Genomic DNA, 17,927 nt, shown 5'->3' with positions numbered 1-17,927 from the left:
TTCTCACCGATGGGCTTCGGGCAAGGACTGTTTACCTTCCCCTTGTGTTGTTTCTCAGTCACAATAACTCTTTTCCACGGTATATATCTCTCTCTCTCTCTACTTGCAATTGCAGAGACGATGTGTGGGATTTGAACACACGATGGGCTCCTGAGGTTAGTAGAGATCTTGTGATGATTCTTTGTTCTTAATCTTATTGTGGTAATAATTTTTGTTTTCAAGTTCTCTGAAATAATTTTCTCTAGTCTCTGGGACTAATTTCCTACTTCGAAACCATCCCCACTTCACTCTCTCTTGGAAGAATAGGTGACGGCGCCTGGCGGAGGCAAAGGCAAAGGCGAGGTCACAGGTTCGACGCTGCGTGGGTCTTCTCCTCCTCAGCACACGACGAAGGCGAGATCTGGTATGTTTCCTCTCAACTTATTTTTGTTGCTGTTTGTTGGTTCATGGTAGTCGAAGGCTTAGTATGGGGTATTTTAATTACTATGTGTTTAATAATCTTATAGGTATCAGTAAGATTTTTCTATGAGTTTTATTTTTTTGCTTCAGATTTACGATTATATTTCATAGCCATGAGTTCGTTCTATGATAGATTTTATTATATGTTTTGATTTGCAAGTATCATATTTATGAATTTATTTTATCTTTTGTTTAAGATTTGTGTATCAAAACTGGTTTTAGATTTCAATTTCATATCAGATCATCAATGTATATGTATATATATGTGTGTGTATTTGTGTTGTTTGGCCTTGTTATTCTATTTTACTGTTTCAACTCATGACTTGTTTTCTTCTCAGTATTCTTATGAGCTTCTTCTGCAATTTCTGCATAAGTCTCAATCTACCACTGTACTTGGTATTATCAAATGAGCATATCAACTTTCAAGGTACACGTTTCTTCTTTTACCGCTATGTAAAAATGCTTCCTTTATTTTTATATGACGTGTAATGTATGCATGTGTATTGGTTTGCAGTTTCTCCTGGACAGCCCAACTCAATTTCTGATGATGCGGAGGCTGTTACATTGACTGGAAACAGCCAGGATGCAGTCAGTCAGATTAATGAGAAGGAAATACATTGGGGGGTGAGTCAACAAAGTTATCTTGTTTCAATCGGGTTTGCTTTTTTCTGTTACCCCCTCTTTGTGCTCTGAGTATTACACTTATGATCCATTGATTCATGTTGGTATGTTGAAGTTAAAATGGAATCTAAATATCTTTTATTCATTCCTTTTTCATTTGTCTTCTGATCTCAGTATTTATCACATGTTTTTCCCTTTTTCATTTTCATTCAAAATTATTTAGGAATGATAAGCATCATTCTTCTTTTCTAAATTAATTATTTAAAACTTGGTCAACCTACAGAGAGTTATTTAGTAGCCTAAAAGAGGTTTTTTTTTTCTTTCTATACGAAAGTTTCCCATATATGTTTGTTAGTAATAGGAAATTTAAGTAGTTGCCATACTTTTATAGTTGCTGGAAGACTCTTTGGAAGAACGCTTGGAAAAGACTGGGGGTTTGCTTTGTGATTCTGAAAAGGCAGAAGGAGAAACTAAAGAGTCGGAGTGGGAGGAAAATAAGGTACAAAAATGTTTGGTTGTTTCTTTTACTATCCATATCTGTGTAACCTCTGTTTAGACTGTGTTTGTGACTGTCTAGTTATAGGATATTTATCTGGCATCTACTCTTGTGATGCTTAATATTAACTCGTGTGTTCAGAAAAGATCAACATGAGGAAAGCAGGGCTCATCAGTTAAAAAGCTGAAAAAAGACAAGGCAATGGGAGCAACAGGGAAAGCCACTCGTCCTGAGACAAACATTGTAACTATGGCACCAAGAGTCAAACCAGAGCTTCCTTAAGGTATAATTTATTTATTTTTCAAGATTTTATATATCTTTGATTTTTTGCTCTCTTTAGGTGCATTTCCTTAATATTTAGTTCTGTTTTTTACATGAATAACAGGTGCTGGAATTAAGTATTTGTTAGAATATAATGATATATTAATTATTTTTGGTATTTTTAATGTTAGATGATAAATTTTAAAGTTCGTAATTAAAAGACGTAAAAAACTTATGATGAAGAGTGCCTAAGTAAAGTAATGCTCTCTTATGATTCCATATATGGTGAAATCAAAGTGTTAGATAGATCTTTCATATGTTAAATTAGTCATGGTTTATTTTATTATTTGGTTTTCAATAACAAATATGTATTTTATCCGTGTTTTTCTTTTGTTTGAATAAGGTGTCAACCTATTTATATACTCTTGCTATTTACAATTTTCTTTTCTGTTCTACACAGAAGCGGAAAGCTATTGTAGGAATTATCATTGATACATTAATAATGCCATTTTAATCTAAATTAGAGTTTATTTGTTTTATATAATTCCTGCTCTAGTTTTTTATACTATTCTTCTTGATTTCTCATGTCTTGATCTGGTTCTGACATAGCAGTCCTTCAAGAAAATAAAAAAGTGAAACTCGAGTAATAAGGTGAGATTTTATTGCTGAAATTTATAGTAGTACTTGTTTTAAAAATCTTATGGTTTGGTATATTTGTGGACTTGCTGGGTTATGAATTCGCTTATCTAGATTTGTTGAAGGTATGGTTCTCCTGTGTTTTCTAAATATGCTTGGCAACAATGAGTTGATGCGTGCACACTTCAGGTGTCCTCTTGCTTTTTATCAAAGATTTTCTCTTTGTTCAGTTTCTAGGAAGAAGTATAGTAATGTTTGTTTTGCCAGCTTTACAATGGCATGTTGCTACTAGTGTACATAATTTCTTTTGTCTGAAATATATTTTCTTCATTAGCATATGATCCAGAGCCTGCATGATGCTTCTAAGGTGCTATTCTACTTACATTTCAAACTCTAAGTTCCATGTTTTTAATTTGTTGATTTGAACGCATAGCCCCATTATTGAGTCTCTAAACACCTTTTTCTTTTATGAGGCAAATGAAAGTATGAATAATTTTCATATTGAACATGACTATAGCAAGAGTAAGACCACAAACTGGTCGCTAAGAAGTTCAAAATGAAAATTCTTGGGTATTTTGTTAGTTTGTTTTTTGAAATTGATTTGATAATCTGATATGGGTAAATCATTTGCTTTGAGCCATAGTTATGTATTAGTGTTAGTATTTTGTTTGTTTGTTTCTTTAACTTTTTGAGTCATTTATTATGTCTAATTTTCTATGAAGGAGTGGCTGTTTCATATTGAGTTATGCAAAAAAGTGTATAAATTGACTTTGAAGTCTTGATCTTTGCTCCTGTTGTAAATATTTATTGTTTAAATTGTTCTCTATGCATAATCTGTCTCTATTTTGAATTTTCTCTCTCTCCAATCTTTTTTCTACCTAACTTCCTTCCTATACTTTCTCTCCTCTTTAAATTAGTTTAAGTATACATAGGGTGCAATGATATAAACTTGCCCAAGTCTTGTAAATCTAGCCAGGAGGAGAGACTTAGATATTTGTTGTAGTGATTATCATTCACATCAAATTTTCTTTCTATAATAAGTTCAGTAACTACCTAATTTATTCCTTATTTTATAGTGGTCATTCCCTAAAACTTTAGCAATTAGAATATATATATATAACTTTTGTTTTGTTGTTTAAAAAAAATACACTTATATGTGTAGAACCTTAGTGTAAAGATAAAAGACCAAGACATATTCCACACCTTACAGCAATATATACTCGTAAGTTATATATATATATATATGAATTAATAAGTTCTAAATGTGCATAAAGTAAATTTCTAAATGTGCATAAAGTAAATAATAATAATAAAATTAGATATGAATACTTGGAGTCCAAAAATAAGTAAATAACTCCATGATATACTAGTTCGGAACTCTATTTCAATGCAGAGTATGTTAGCAAATGTTTCCACACTTAAAAAATCTATTGTTTACTGCGTACCTTGTTTTTAATCCATTTATGTATATGTATAAGCATATAAATATAGATGCTTTTAGGGCTATATATTCCAGCAGAATGTAATGGTTCAAAATCATAATCCATGTAATTTGATCTTTAGTGTAGAGATTACAATAAGTAATAAGCTTGTTGTTGGTCATTGGTTCAAGTCAGCTTAGTTCACTTAACCGGTTTCTGTTAAGTTTAGTTTTTTTTTCAGTTATGATCTCTTTTTGTATATATAAGTCTCTTGTTTAAGTTTTGAGACTTAATAAATTCATTCTACTATTTTGTACAGACTGAAACTTGTAAAGAGAGTTTGAAAGTTGTAAGAGAGAGAAATTGAAGAAGTAATAAGATTGACTACCAGTGGAGTAGGCCAGAGATACTTTGTCTCTGTGTTCGAACCACGTATATCTTGGTGTTCTGTTTTTGTTTTCGATTCTGTGTTTAATTCTTATCTTGTGTTGGATAAAGGCTTGTGTTGTTGACAGTAAGTTCTCTGCATAACAAAGCTAAACAATATTGCTGCAGTCACTTGAATAAAACAGAAAAGAGAGAAAAACTTAGGGAGAAGTAAAGCAAACAAACCAACCCTTTCTTTGTTATATTAGTAGTTAGTATTTAGTATTTTGTCCAAATTAGTTTTGAAGTTTCTAATACTTATGGTCGTTCCACAGCCTGTAGGTTTAATTCATGAACAAAGTAATGTCCTTGCTAGACAGGTAAATATCATAAACCTTTTTTTTATTCGCATAAAGATGTTAATACTCTTTTTTGTTGATATGAGTAGTTTTTTTATAGTGATGATAATATACTTTATAAACTTGTTCTTTTTTGTTGATTTAGCTATTGTGATTTGTGTCAAGTTGCAGATTTGTCTTCTTAAGTATCAAGTTCTATATATTGTGATTGTGTCAAGTAACTTAAAGGAATTCCTGTTTTTTTCATGCGAATATGCTAATGCAACACTTTTTTTTGGTTGGTTTTGCTTTTTTCTTTGGAACTGGCTACAACAACTTTTTTTTCTAGATGCTTTCATACTCTTCTTAAAATTTTCTTCATGTACTTCTGGTGGCCTTTTGACCTCTGGTTTGATACCATTTCTCTAATGTGTATTATTTGGTCTTTTGCTTTAGTTACCTCAACATATTGAGATACTTGTCTCGGCAGTCACTCATATCAATGAACCTGACAGCTTATATGGGATCATTCTGTCCAACAAGGTAAGTAATACATGTATATTTAGCTTTGAATTGTAGTTAAAGGTAAGTAATACAACTGAACAAGCTTTGCTATAATAGTTTTGACCATCTAGATTGGTTTTTTTTTTCTTTTTTTCAGAGATTGTTGTTTTGTGATTTACTAATTTGTTAGTGATTTATCACACTCTTCCCAAAAAATTAACTTCTTTTACCTTAATTGTCCTTGTATGTTCCATGTGCCAAGGTTATGTGAAAATTTAAAACCTTATCACTTGTATTTTGATGGACATCTATGAAAGAGGAGTGAAAGTTTGTTGTGCTCAACTTTCTTGCATCTGTCATTAACCTGTTATAAATTCATGAAATAAGCATGTACTCATGGTTGTCCTTTTTTTTTTTCTTTTTCTTAGGGGTGATATCATTATAAGCTGACCTCTCTAGTTTAGTATTTTCCATCTGTCTTTTTGGTCATCAATTATTTTGCAGTATGAGGCCGCTTGGCATGCTGGAAACTGGATTTTTTCCTTGCTTTACATGGGAGATAATTCATAGAGTGAGCAAAACTAAAAGTGGCCATTTCAATGAAAATCTGCAATAAAGATAAGTGCACAAGGATGATGAATTGAATGATGGAGCAAGTTTCATGCATGATTTACTTTTGTGTATCTTGTGATGTTTCTGTTTTTCATTTTTGAAGTAAAAAATGTTCTAAGATTATAAAACTTTATTATGTTATGCTTTCAAACTTAAGTTAGAACTAAGATCTCATGAAGTAGACACATTCATGGTTTGAATTAGTTATTGTTTAATGTAATACTTATGGTTTATCAATCTATTGAGAATTACATTTTATGATTAATTTTGATTTTTTTATCAAAATATAATAATGAAAATCCTTTAATTAAAAAAAAAACCTTATAAGTATACTTATCAAAATAAAATTTAAAATATATTATCCACACTAAAGTAACAAAATTTTATTACTAGATTTTTAATATGTTATGATTTAGAAACATATTATAAGCATAACAAATCGTTATGATTTATATAATATAACAAATTAAAAATGTTATCAAAATAATCAAATGTAACAGTGGAAAAGTGTTATGCAAAAAGTATAAGATTAAATGTCAAATTTATAACTAAATACTCTAACTAAATGTTATTATTTGAATATTATAGCAACTAAAAATGTGTTATTGAATAGATTAAGATAACATCGAACATAACATTCGAATACTGTTATAGAAAATACAGGACTCTTAATAACAGGGGCTATGTTAGCATTTTCGGAAGCGTTATCAATACTCCCGGTTAGCAGTTTTTAAGTGTTATGAATACTATTTTTTCTTGTAGTGCAACCTTAAGTGATGTTTCCTTTACCACATCTGTGATGCTGGCTAAGAATGCTTGACATCCTTTTTCTATCATCCTTTGAGCTTTGAGAGATGATATTAGCGGTGTGCGTAGTCCTGAAACTTGTCCCATGAAGCATAGTCTCTAGCCATCAAGAGTCTCGAACGTCACTTTCTTGCGTTTGCAGTCGATGGTTGCGTCATGCCTTTCTAACTAGTCCATACCTAGTATCACGTCGAAGTCTTTGATCTCAAGTTCTATCAGGTCTCCGTCTAGTTCTACGTCCTCAATCTTGATCGATATGCCTCGTAATATCTGTGATGATAGAACTACTTTGCCCGAAGGCAACTTTGTTACAAACCTAGTTCTAAAGCTTTCATAAGGTTTGTCTAATTTTTCTATCACTCCTAATGAGATATACGAATGAGTGGCTCCCAAATCAAATAATATAGAACATATATTGTTGAGGATAGAAACCTAACCTGTGACAACTTTATTGCTAGCATCAGCTTCTCCTTGGGTTAAGGCAAATACCCTTGTAGGAACCATCTTGTCTTCCTTTTTCCCCTCTGGCTTGAGCTGGGGACAGTCTTTCTTTCGGTGTCCTTCTTGACCACAGTTGTAACATCCCTTGGTGTTTGCCCAGAATTCACCAGGATGTTTCTTCTAGCACCTAGCACATTGCGAGTATTCTACATAACCCGGCCTATTACCTCCATTATTCGTCTGTGCCCTTTTATCGCTATCGGACTGCCGGTATGCCTTCTTTTTTGATCGTTATTATTGTTGCTGGATTGATTGCTGTTGTTGTGGTGGTTGTTGTTCCAACTAGTCTGAGGTCGACTCTCCTGTTTAGGCTCAGGTTTACTAGCCTCCTCTTTACTAACATTAGCCTACAACCTATCTACTTCTATTGCCGTTTCTAGAACATCGGCATAGGTAGTATTTCCTGGGTTTGCTAGCTTAACCCCTAGCTTAATATTTAGTCGAAGTCCTCTAACGAACTTGGTCACCTTCAGAAAGTCAGTTGGAACCATTTCTTATGCGAACTTAGCTAATCGGTCGAACTGCCGAGCATATTCTGCCACTGATAAACTCCCTTGCTTCATGCCAATGAATTCCTCGACTCTTGAAGTGATGACTACCGAATAGTAGTACTTTTTGTGCAACAGCTCCGCAAATCGGGTCCAAGTCATGGTGGTAACATCATGATTCTGTTGAACTAGGTCCCACCATATTCTCGCATCTTTCTTGAGAAGAGATGAAATGCAGGATATGCAGTCCGCGTTTTCGAGGTTCATGTGCCTCAAGATTGGCTCCACATTTCTGAGCCATTCTTCCGCCTCAAAGGGGTCTATAGTCCCTTCAAAGTTCGAAGTGTGTTGCTTACGAAACCACTCATAAACTGGCTCCATGTGCTGAGTAGGGAATGACACATAGTTTTCCATTGGCCATCCCTCATATGGACCAACTTGTTGGGGTGCTGGGGCCATTTGCTGCGGCTGTGGTTGTGGCGGAGGCAGAGGCTGAGCCTGTTGTCGTTGTTGCTGTAGTAATTCCTCAACTTGTTGTCGCAGTCTGACTATTTCTGCAGTGTTGTCAACCGGCGGCGGCTGCGACGTTTAATGGTTGCCAGTAGCACGTACTCCCCTTCTGCGAACCGGAGGGGCTTCATTGCTGACAAGAGCAGCGTTGGAGGCATTGCCATTGGTACGAGAAAATCTTCGGAGCGACATCTCTGCAGAGTTCTAACAGTTGAGAAAAACATGTTAGAACTTTACCCTAATAGGCCCTAAGGAAAAAGCTTAATCTAAACAAACATAACTCAGAACTATTAATTATGACTTCTTATGAAAATTATATAAGTCTTCTTTATTATTAGAGTGGGTTCCTATACTCAGAAAAATAAGCCATCTTTATTATTTTCTATGTCTGTTTCTAATCATCTTATATGACTTAATTCTCAGGCTCGAAACTCATATTTGTTCCAAAGTTAACCATATTAAGGGAGGGCTGGGATCAGTAAAATCATTCCCACTACTATGGCCCCCTAACTCTCAATATAGAGAACCCGGTTCATTAATTTGTATCCACCCTCACCGAACTTAGTCATTATTTATTATGATTGGAAAAGAAAAATCAAACTCATACATGTTAACAAAAGAGCAATGATATTAATTTGGAAAAAGGTTTTCACTATTTACAATCATAAATGCAAACAAATAAAATAAATAAGAAACTAATCTATTCTAAAAATCAGGATCTTATACATCCGATCCTTCATCTAACATATCGTCATCTATTTCTTCATAGTCATCATTGTCTTGTGCCTCAAAATGCCCTCGACGAAGATTCATAAAAATTCTATGTTTTTGCTCATTTGTAAATTGAAATTCTATTTTTGAAGTGAACCTAAGTATGAGAAAATAATATCTCATATCTACCGGCAATTCATCTTCATCATCCATTGTCTCCCAAATTTCTTCTAAGGCTGCAATCACAGTAGGATAATCTCTAAAAATCCTAATTACTAAAATATATTGCTCCGTTGATCTCATCATGATCTGCTTAGATTCTTGGAGGTGACCTATCTCCCTGTGGAACAAAAGTAGTCTTCGAGTGATTCTTTCTAACACTCATACAGTGTTTCTCAGTTCTCTAATTCTTTTTAAGGCCTTAATGGCTCGGATATCCTTATAATTTAATGCTCCATTCATTCTTGAATCATTAGCTATACATATAAACATAATAACTATAACTTAAACACTTACTTGGCAGTTAGATTCGGAGCTTGAGCATGTGTATCAAGGAGAACTTCATGCGAATGAACCGTTGCTTTGATACCAACTGTAATGACCCAACTAATTCTAAGACTTTGGACCATTAAATCTACTATACATAGACACTATTCTTAAGAAAACATACATACGAAATAGTCATAACTTTATTAAAAACTATAAAGTAAAAGTTGATATACATGAACACGGGGTATGGGATCCCAGTGTTTGAAAAATAAAACATAACTTTAACTTAATTAAATTTGTTACAAAATCAAGTGCGGAAAATACATAGAAAGCACAATTAGAATAACTAAAAACAACGTCGTCCTTGAATCGTTCACGCAGTCCACCGAATCCATTCTTCCTTAATACACAATCCCAAGCTGCCAAGAATCTTTCCGTCGTGCATACATAAAAATAAAGGAATGAGCCTAATGCCCAGCAAGGAAAATCTACTAAAAGCATAAAACATAAACATAAACTATAAACATATGACTATAAAAATGTATATAGGACTACAATATTAATGGCCATTATGACATGTGATAAATCATCTATGTCCCCTGTCTAATATTTGAGGTAGGTTAGATCACATGATAGTATATGATAACCCATCTAGATCCTCTGTCTAATATCTGAGGTAGGGTGAATGATAACTCTAAACATGAAAATGATATACACTAGGGCTTGCTAACTAAGCAACTAATGAGCCCTTGATAAAAACATAACATAACATATTATAGCATAAACATATCATAACATATCACACATAAACATAACACATAAGCATATAGAAACTATCCTATTTTGCTTACCAATACCGGGATTTGAGAACAAGGACGGGATTTATATCACTCCTAAAAACCAACAATGAGAAGGTGAGTATTTCTAAAAGAAGGAGATGAAAAAGAAATGAGTCTAAACCATCGAGAAGAAGAGCTTACCGAAAAGAAACCTCAAGTTCAAAGAACTTAAATGCCTAACCAAGAATGGAAAATATTGAGTTAGGATTTGAGTAAAGAAAACTATAAGAAACTAATGAAACATACTGAAATGAACTAGGAATAGGAATACCTTTGAATGCACTAGAACTGAACTACATCTTGATATCGAAAAATACACTATTAACCTTACTTCCCAAGTGTTTTTAAAGATTCATATGATAAAGCTTATAACCCCAACCCAAGTGCTTATCACTCAAAAGTAAACCTACCAACTTGAAGGCTCTGAACTCAGCTTGAAGAATGAAAGAAATGGCTGGGTACTAGGTCCAATTTATAGAGTTCAAGGAGTGAAAAGATCTTCTTTTAGCTTGAATAAAAATAATGAATATTTAATTGAAAAACATTTGAATATTCATTCAGCAGAGCCTTAAGACTCAGTCAAAAGATTCAGAGGCTTGCTAAGAGGTTAAGGAATGAAATGAGCTCGGTTTCAAAACCATTTAAAAAATCTTGCCCTAGGGCCGATATATCACCCATGGTAGGCGATATATCGCCTGGGCTTATATCCCCAAGGCTCTTCAAAGCGTTCATGCGAAGTTAAGTGTTTTCGTATTCCCCGTGTGGCGATATATCGCCCCTAGAGCTGCGATATATCGGCATACCCTGAAATATTATACACGTAATTGCATTTTTTCAGCCTAATTTGAATTTAGTAAACAGCTTTGACTGAGTCATATAACAATTTTAAAGCTACTGGCAGATTCTAGGGTTTTCAAATATTTCTCTTATCAAACTATTCCTAAAAAATACTTGATTTCTCAATAAACATGCGCATGACAAGTGTCATAATCTTATTAGTTCTATCTAAACCTTATAGTATAATAAATATTACCTTCATGATCAGCTATATTAATCAAACCTTATGTTATAATTAATATTCTTAAACTATAGGTTAAACTTATAAAATATGTAAGTGTTGCTACGAATGTTCAACTAAGTCCTGGCTTGAACCAAAATTCACAATAATAAACATACTATAACTACCACTAGCTATTACTACTACTACTACTATCTAACTAGCTAAGTAAAATTCTTGGACTCTACAAACAAAGATTGGATAAAAAACCAATCATTTTTACAAAAGACATTAGTCACGTCCAATTTCCTCATAATGATTCGTTGGTGATTACAATCTAGCTCGTTAACTGGAGAGTAAAAAGAATCCTGATTGACAATGGAAACTCAATGAATGTGCTATTCAGGTCCACTCTTGAAAAAAATGGGATTATATGTTGCCGATATTAAGGCGACCTCCTTGACCCTTTATGGGTTTTTAGGAGAAGGAATGGCAGTAATAGGAACGATTGACCTCATTGTAACTATGGGAGATGAAGCGTGAGCTATTGCCAAGATGCTCAAGTTTGTGGTAATTGACTATCTAGTTTCCTACAATGCAATCTTGAGAAGACCAGTGTTGATGGAATTTGAAGCCATAACTTATGTTCGCCATTTGTCCATAAAGTTCCCCTCGACCACGGGGATATGCATGGTAAGAGGGCATCAACTCGCTGCCAGGGAATGTACAACATTTCCATGAAGGGAAAATCTCAACTCAGGCAGCAAGCCATGGTGATAATTAAAGAGAATGAGGAGCCTCAGGAAATGGTAATTGCTAAAGAGGCAGAAGAACCTCAGGGATCAGAAAACGAGGTCGCCCAACCAGAGGGAATAGACCTAAGGTTAGTTGAAGACCGATCCAATCTCTTGGCTTTAGAAGAGCTAGATGAAATAATTCTCAGTCCAGAGACACCTTCGAGAGTGGTAAATATTGGAAAGAATCTAGGAGTTGAACGGGAGAAGGAACTGGTCGATTTCCTGAGGAAAAACCTTGACGTTTGTGCCTGAACACAAGAAGATATGGTAGGAATTAGTCTGAGTGTGATTATGAACACCCTAAACCTTGACAAATACGTGCATGTGAGGCATCAGAAATGAAGGCTATTGGGGAAGGAGCGAGGAGAAGCTTTAGAGAAAGAAGTTGCTCGCCTATTGAAATGCAGATTCATTAGGAAGCAAAGTATCCAACCTGGATTGCCAACCTTTTTCTGGTTCCAAAGCCAAACAGAAAATGGAGGACCTGCATTGAGTTCTCCGACCTCAACAAATTCTATTTACACACCACCCTAAAGCTCTCCATCTCATGGCTGGTCCAACTTCCCTTTACCATTACTTGCACCATATAGCACACGTGAGCCAAGGCTCAGTAATAAAACTTAAATAAACTGATTAAGATTATCAATAGATCACAAATAATATGCTTAGCAGTAATAACCATACTCAAGAAGACATTCAACTCAATTAAGTGACCATAGGGTCACATGAGTGCATACCACACTTTGTTTATTGAAGCGGCTTCAAAGTTAGACAAGTGCATAACGTCTTGCATTCAACATGCTTTTGCCGACCACAACTTATAGGCTAGGATTTTCATTCAAATTCAATCAAGTATGCAGTTTAGACATAACACAATCATTCACATTTAAACAGATATTCGATAATTGGGGCTCAAGCCTTAATCACAACCCAGGTGCAGTTTCTTACCTCAAGTCCTGAGCAGATATCGTATGGCGACCCCAAGTGCAATCCTTTCCTCCCAAGCTTAACGGTATACCCTTTGCCAACAATGATTCCAGGTTGTTCTCTAAGCTTAGAAGCCTTTAATTTCCCCCAAGTCAGCTTAATTTCCACCAAACTTGCCTCTAAACTCAAGGAATTCAAGATTTTTCTCTCAAAATGCAAAGAAAACTAGAGAGAGAGAGAGAGAGAGAGAGAGATTTCATACTTTTGAGTTAATTAACTAAGTCAGCTCAAGTTATTCCAAAGGTCCAAAAGACCGAAATGACCGCTAAGGGAAAAATCGACATTTTGACTCTCTAATCAAGTATAACTTAAAATTCTCAATTAAATCCACTAATCTTCCAAATAAAGTTTTTTTTTTTCAAAATACGACTCATTCTCCAATGAGTTTCGGTAACTGATCTAGTTGCCAAAATACCCCCTTTACTCTCCCCGAGCCGGGTATTAATCCCCATTGTGACTAAACCGTTATCTTGCACAAAAGGATCAAATCTTGACAAATATTTAAGATATATCCACATAATAATGTGGTCTCAACCACATAATACATATATAATTACAGATATACCATCACCGGGTCAAAATTACTAAAATGCCCTTTTTAACTGAAATGGGCCCATAATCATATTTAATACACTTAAACATGCATAAGCAGTCATATCATAATATAACTCATATAATTCACATAATCAAATACATAATGAAAATCAAATCATATTAACACATAAAAATCTAATTATGCCCTCCTGACACACTAATCGAGGCACTAAGCCTTATTAGCAAATTTTGGACGTTACACCCACGCTATACACGTCTTAACCAATCAACCTTTAAGGCAGGTCTTACAAAATCTGAAGCATCGGGATGTGTATTAAAGTAGGCTATCAAGCTCAGTCAGTTCAAGATATTGTACAAGCCATAAACAATTATATAGGCCCAGACCCTCACTGATTTCGTAGCTGAATGTACCAGGTTCCAAGACGAACCTATGAGGGAGCCAGTACATGAATTGTGGAGAATCTTTGTTGATGAATCATCCAACAAAAATGGATTTAGAGATGGAATAATCCTAGTTACTATAATGACCCAACTACTCTAGACTTTGGACCATTAACGAAAATTATACATAGACCCTAATCTTTAATAGAACTTACAAGTGAAAAAGATCATACTTTATTAAAACTTGTAAAAAACAATTGTTAGACTTACATAAAATTTAAGTTAGGATATGGGATCCCATTGTTTTAAAATCAAAACATGACATAATGATAATTAAAAAGAGATTACATAATAAAATGCGGAAAAATACATATAAAAACCATAAGAAACAAAAAATACATCCTCGAATCGAAACTCTCGGCTCTTTGAATCCATTCCGCCTCAATACACATTCCCCAAGCATCCAAGAACCCTTCCTGCCACTATAGCTATTTTCCTGCACATATAAACAAAAAGGAGTGAGCCTAATGCCCAGCAAGGAAAATCTAACATATAGCCATATACATAAAAATTCATAATGCAACATAAAAACATACCATAACACTTATGCCATTATTACTTGGGGTCCCATAAACTAAACAAGTCATATGCCCATTAGATTAGTGGGGTCTTGCTTGCTAAGCAAGTCATATGCCCATAATCTATTTGGGGCTTGTTAGTCATATAGGTCATATGCCCAAGTCTACAATCATACTTAACATAACATATTACATAACATAATATCATAAGATAACATATAAAAGCATATAACACATAAATCCTATCCTATTTTCCTTACCAAAATAACTGGGATATGAGAACTGATCTGGGACCTTGGAACACTCCTAAAAACCATTTATAATATGGTGAGTATATTGAAGAAAAGGGATGAAAGTGAAAAAGGAACTATGCTATCAAAATATACTTACCAAAAACCTTGTGCTTAAGAACTTGGATTTCCCAACCAAGAATAAGAATAAGGTTAGAATGAGTAGAAGACTATGAGAATTTTTAAAGAACAAATACAGAAATGGACTAGAGTTTGGGATACCTTAAGTACTTCTATGATCAATCTAAACCTTGAACCGAAATGTGAATAAACCTTACTTCCCCAAGTGTTTGATAAGCTTATAGTGGTCAAGCTTATAATTCCCAACCCAAGTGTATACACTCTCACACTCACCTAGCAACTTGCAGCCTCTGAACTTAGAGTAATAGATGAATAAATGGCTGGGTACTAGGTCCTATTTATAAATTTTAGGAATGAAGAGATCTTCATTTAACTTGAATACAAATAATGGCTTTTTAAGTGAAAATAATTTGAATTATCGTTCAGCAGAGGCTGAAGACTCGTTCAGAAAGGTGATGGACTTATCAAGAGGTTGAAGGTTTGAATTGAGAACGTTTATGAAAACTTTCAAAAATATGCTGAAGGAGGCGATATATCGCCCCCTATAGGCGATATATCGCCTGGGCCATTATGCCCGAGGCAATCGTGCAACGTTTCGTGTTTTCCGTATCTTCGTACTGCGATATATCGCCCCCTATAGCTGCGATATATCGGCACACGCTGAATATTTAAACACAAAATTACACATTTTTAGCTTAATTTGAATTGAGTAAACAGCCTTGACTAAGCCCTCTAACGTTTTCAAAGCTACCGACTGACCTTAGAGTATTCAAATTTTACCCTTAATAAATTTAATCCTCAAAATACTTAATCATTAATAAACCTATACATAACATGTGTTATTATCTAATTGGTTCTTATCTAAACCTTATAGTATAATAAATATTATCCTCAATATCAGTCATATTAATCAAACCTTAGGTTAAAATTAATATTCCTAAACTATAGGTTAAACTTAGAAAATCTGCAGGTACTACTATGAGTGTCCAAATAAATCCCGGTCTGAACCAAAATCCACAGTCATAAAGATAATACTATTATTACTATTATACTACTATCTAACTTAGCTAAGTAAAGTTCTTGGACACTACAATTCTCCCCTACTATAAAGAATTTCGTCCTCGAAATTTACTTACCAAATAACTCCGGATACCGGCCTTGCATGTCGTCCTCCAACTCCCACGTTGCCTCTCGTTCAAAACTATTACCCCATAAGACTTTGACTATAGGAAAGCTCTTGGACCGTAACTGCTTCATCCCCCTATCTAGGATGCTAACCGGTCGTTCCTCGTAACTTAAGTCTTTTGGAGTGCTATCGTATCGTACTTGAGGAAGTGAGATGGGTCTGACACATATTTGCGTAGCATCGAGATGTGGAACACGTTGTGATTATCTGCTAGTGCTGGCGGTAGGGCTAGTCTATACACAACTGCTCCCACTTTGTCCAATATCTCAAAAAGGACCTATGAATCGAGGACTAAGCTTTCCTTTCTTCCCAAACCGCTTTACACCTTTCATAGGAGATATCTTCAAGAAGACTTGATCTCCAACTTGGAATTCCACATCGCGTCGCTTGCAATCCGCATAGCTTTTCTAACGGCTTTGAGTAGCAAGCATACGCTGTCTAATAAGCACTACTGCTTCTTGAGCTTGTCTAACAGCTTCGGGACCTAGAAGCTGCCTTTCTCCTACCTCGTCCCAGTGCAACGGCGATCGGCACCTTCTTCCATATAGCAACCCATAAGGTGCCATCCCGATCATTGACTGGTAGCTGTTGTTGTAGGAGAACTCTATCAACGACAAGTACTTATTCCATGATCCTCTGAAATCAAGTACACACGTGCGTAGCATATCCTCTAAAATTTGAATCGTACACTCGGACTGCCCATCTTTCTGAGGATGAAAAGCTGTACTAAGACTTAACTTAGTACCCATAGCTTGCTGTAAACTTCCCCAAAATCTTGACGTAAACACTGATCCTCTATCCGACACTATCTTCTTGGGGATTCCATGCAACCGTACAATCTCTTGGATATAGATGTCTGCATATTGGTCTACCGTGTATGAAGACTTAACAGGCAGGAAATGAGCTGACTTGGTTAGTCTATCTATTACTATCCAAAGTCCAAAGTCCATAGCTATATTGTCCCACTTCCATTCTAGTACGCTAAGCGGTTGCAAAAAGCCTGCAGGCCGCTAATGTTCTGCTTTCACTTGTTGGCATATAAGACACTTAGATACATACTCTGTAATGACCCAACTACTCTAGACTTTGGACCATTAACGAAAACTATACATAGATCCTAATCTTTAATAGAACTTACAAGTGAAAAAGATCATACTTTATTAAAAACTTGTAAAAACCAATGTTTAAACTTACATAAACTCAAAGCAGGATATGGGGAAAAATACACATAAACCATAAATAAAGACTACATCCTCGAAATCGAACTCTCGACTCCTAGAATCCATTCATCACTAATACACATTCCCCAAGCATCCACGAACCTTACCCGCCACTATAGCTATTTTCCTGCACATATAAACAAAAAGGAATGAGCCTAATGCCCAACAAGGAAAATCTACCACATAGTTCATATACATAAATTTCATAAGAAACATAAAAACATAACATAATACTTATATCATACACATACTATAATGCCCATTATTACTTGTGGTCCCATAGACTAAACAAGTCATATGCCCATTAGATTAGTGGGGTCCTACTAGCTAAGTAGGTCATATGCCCATAATCCGTTTGGGGCTTGTTAGTCATATGGGTCATATGCCCAAGCCTACATACATACATACATAACATAACACATTTCATAACATAAAAAACATAAGATAACATATAAAACATATAACATATAAATTCTATCCTATTTTCCTTACCAAAATTACCGGGATAAGAGGACAGAGTTGGGACTTGGGAACACTCCTAAGAACCATTTGAAAAAGAGTGAGTGTAGTGAAGAAGAGAAATGAAAGAAATGGAAGGACTAAACTATTGAGAAAATACTTACCAAAAACTTATGTGCAAGTTCTTAGATTTCCTAACCAAAATAAAGATTAAGGTTAGAAGGCTGAGTAGAAGACTATGAGAAAGAAAATAATATAATTCCAATGAACTAGAGTGTGGAAATACCTTGAAGACTTGTAAGACCAATCTAAACCTCGAACCGAAATACTATAAAAC

General features: G+C 34.8%; 2 long non-coding RNA genes across 2 annotated transcripts; both read left to right on the top strand.

Annotated features, from left to right (window-relative positions):
* The first annotated feature begins 986 nt into the window (after positions 1 to 986).
* LOC133828921 (uncharacterized) lies at positions 987 to 1,853 on the top strand. Its single transcript, XR_009891388.1, has 3 exons — positions 987 to 1,083; positions 1,472 to 1,579; positions 1,718 to 1,853. It is a non-coding gene; the product is annotated as an uncharacterized LOC133828921 (long non-coding RNA).
* Positions 1,854 to 3,783: 1,930 nt separating this feature from the next.
* LOC133828920 (uncharacterized) lies at positions 3,784 to 5,972 on the top strand. Its single transcript, XR_009891387.1, has 2 exons — positions 3,784 to 4,640; positions 5,055 to 5,972. It is a non-coding gene; the product is annotated as an uncharacterized LOC133828920 (long non-coding RNA).
* Positions 5,973 to 17,927: the final 11,955 nt, after the last annotated feature.

The sequence above is a fragment of the Humulus lupulus genome, chromosome 4 (genome assembly GCF_963169125.1).
Source record: "Humulus lupulus chromosome 4, drHumLupu1.1, whole genome shotgun sequence".
NCBI classification, from domain to species: domain Eukaryota; kingdom Viridiplantae; phylum Streptophyta; class Magnoliopsida; order Rosales; family Cannabaceae; genus Humulus; species Humulus lupulus.
The sequence above is the reverse complement of the archived record's forward strand: the minus strand, read 5'-3'. Positions and strand labels throughout refer to the sequence as shown.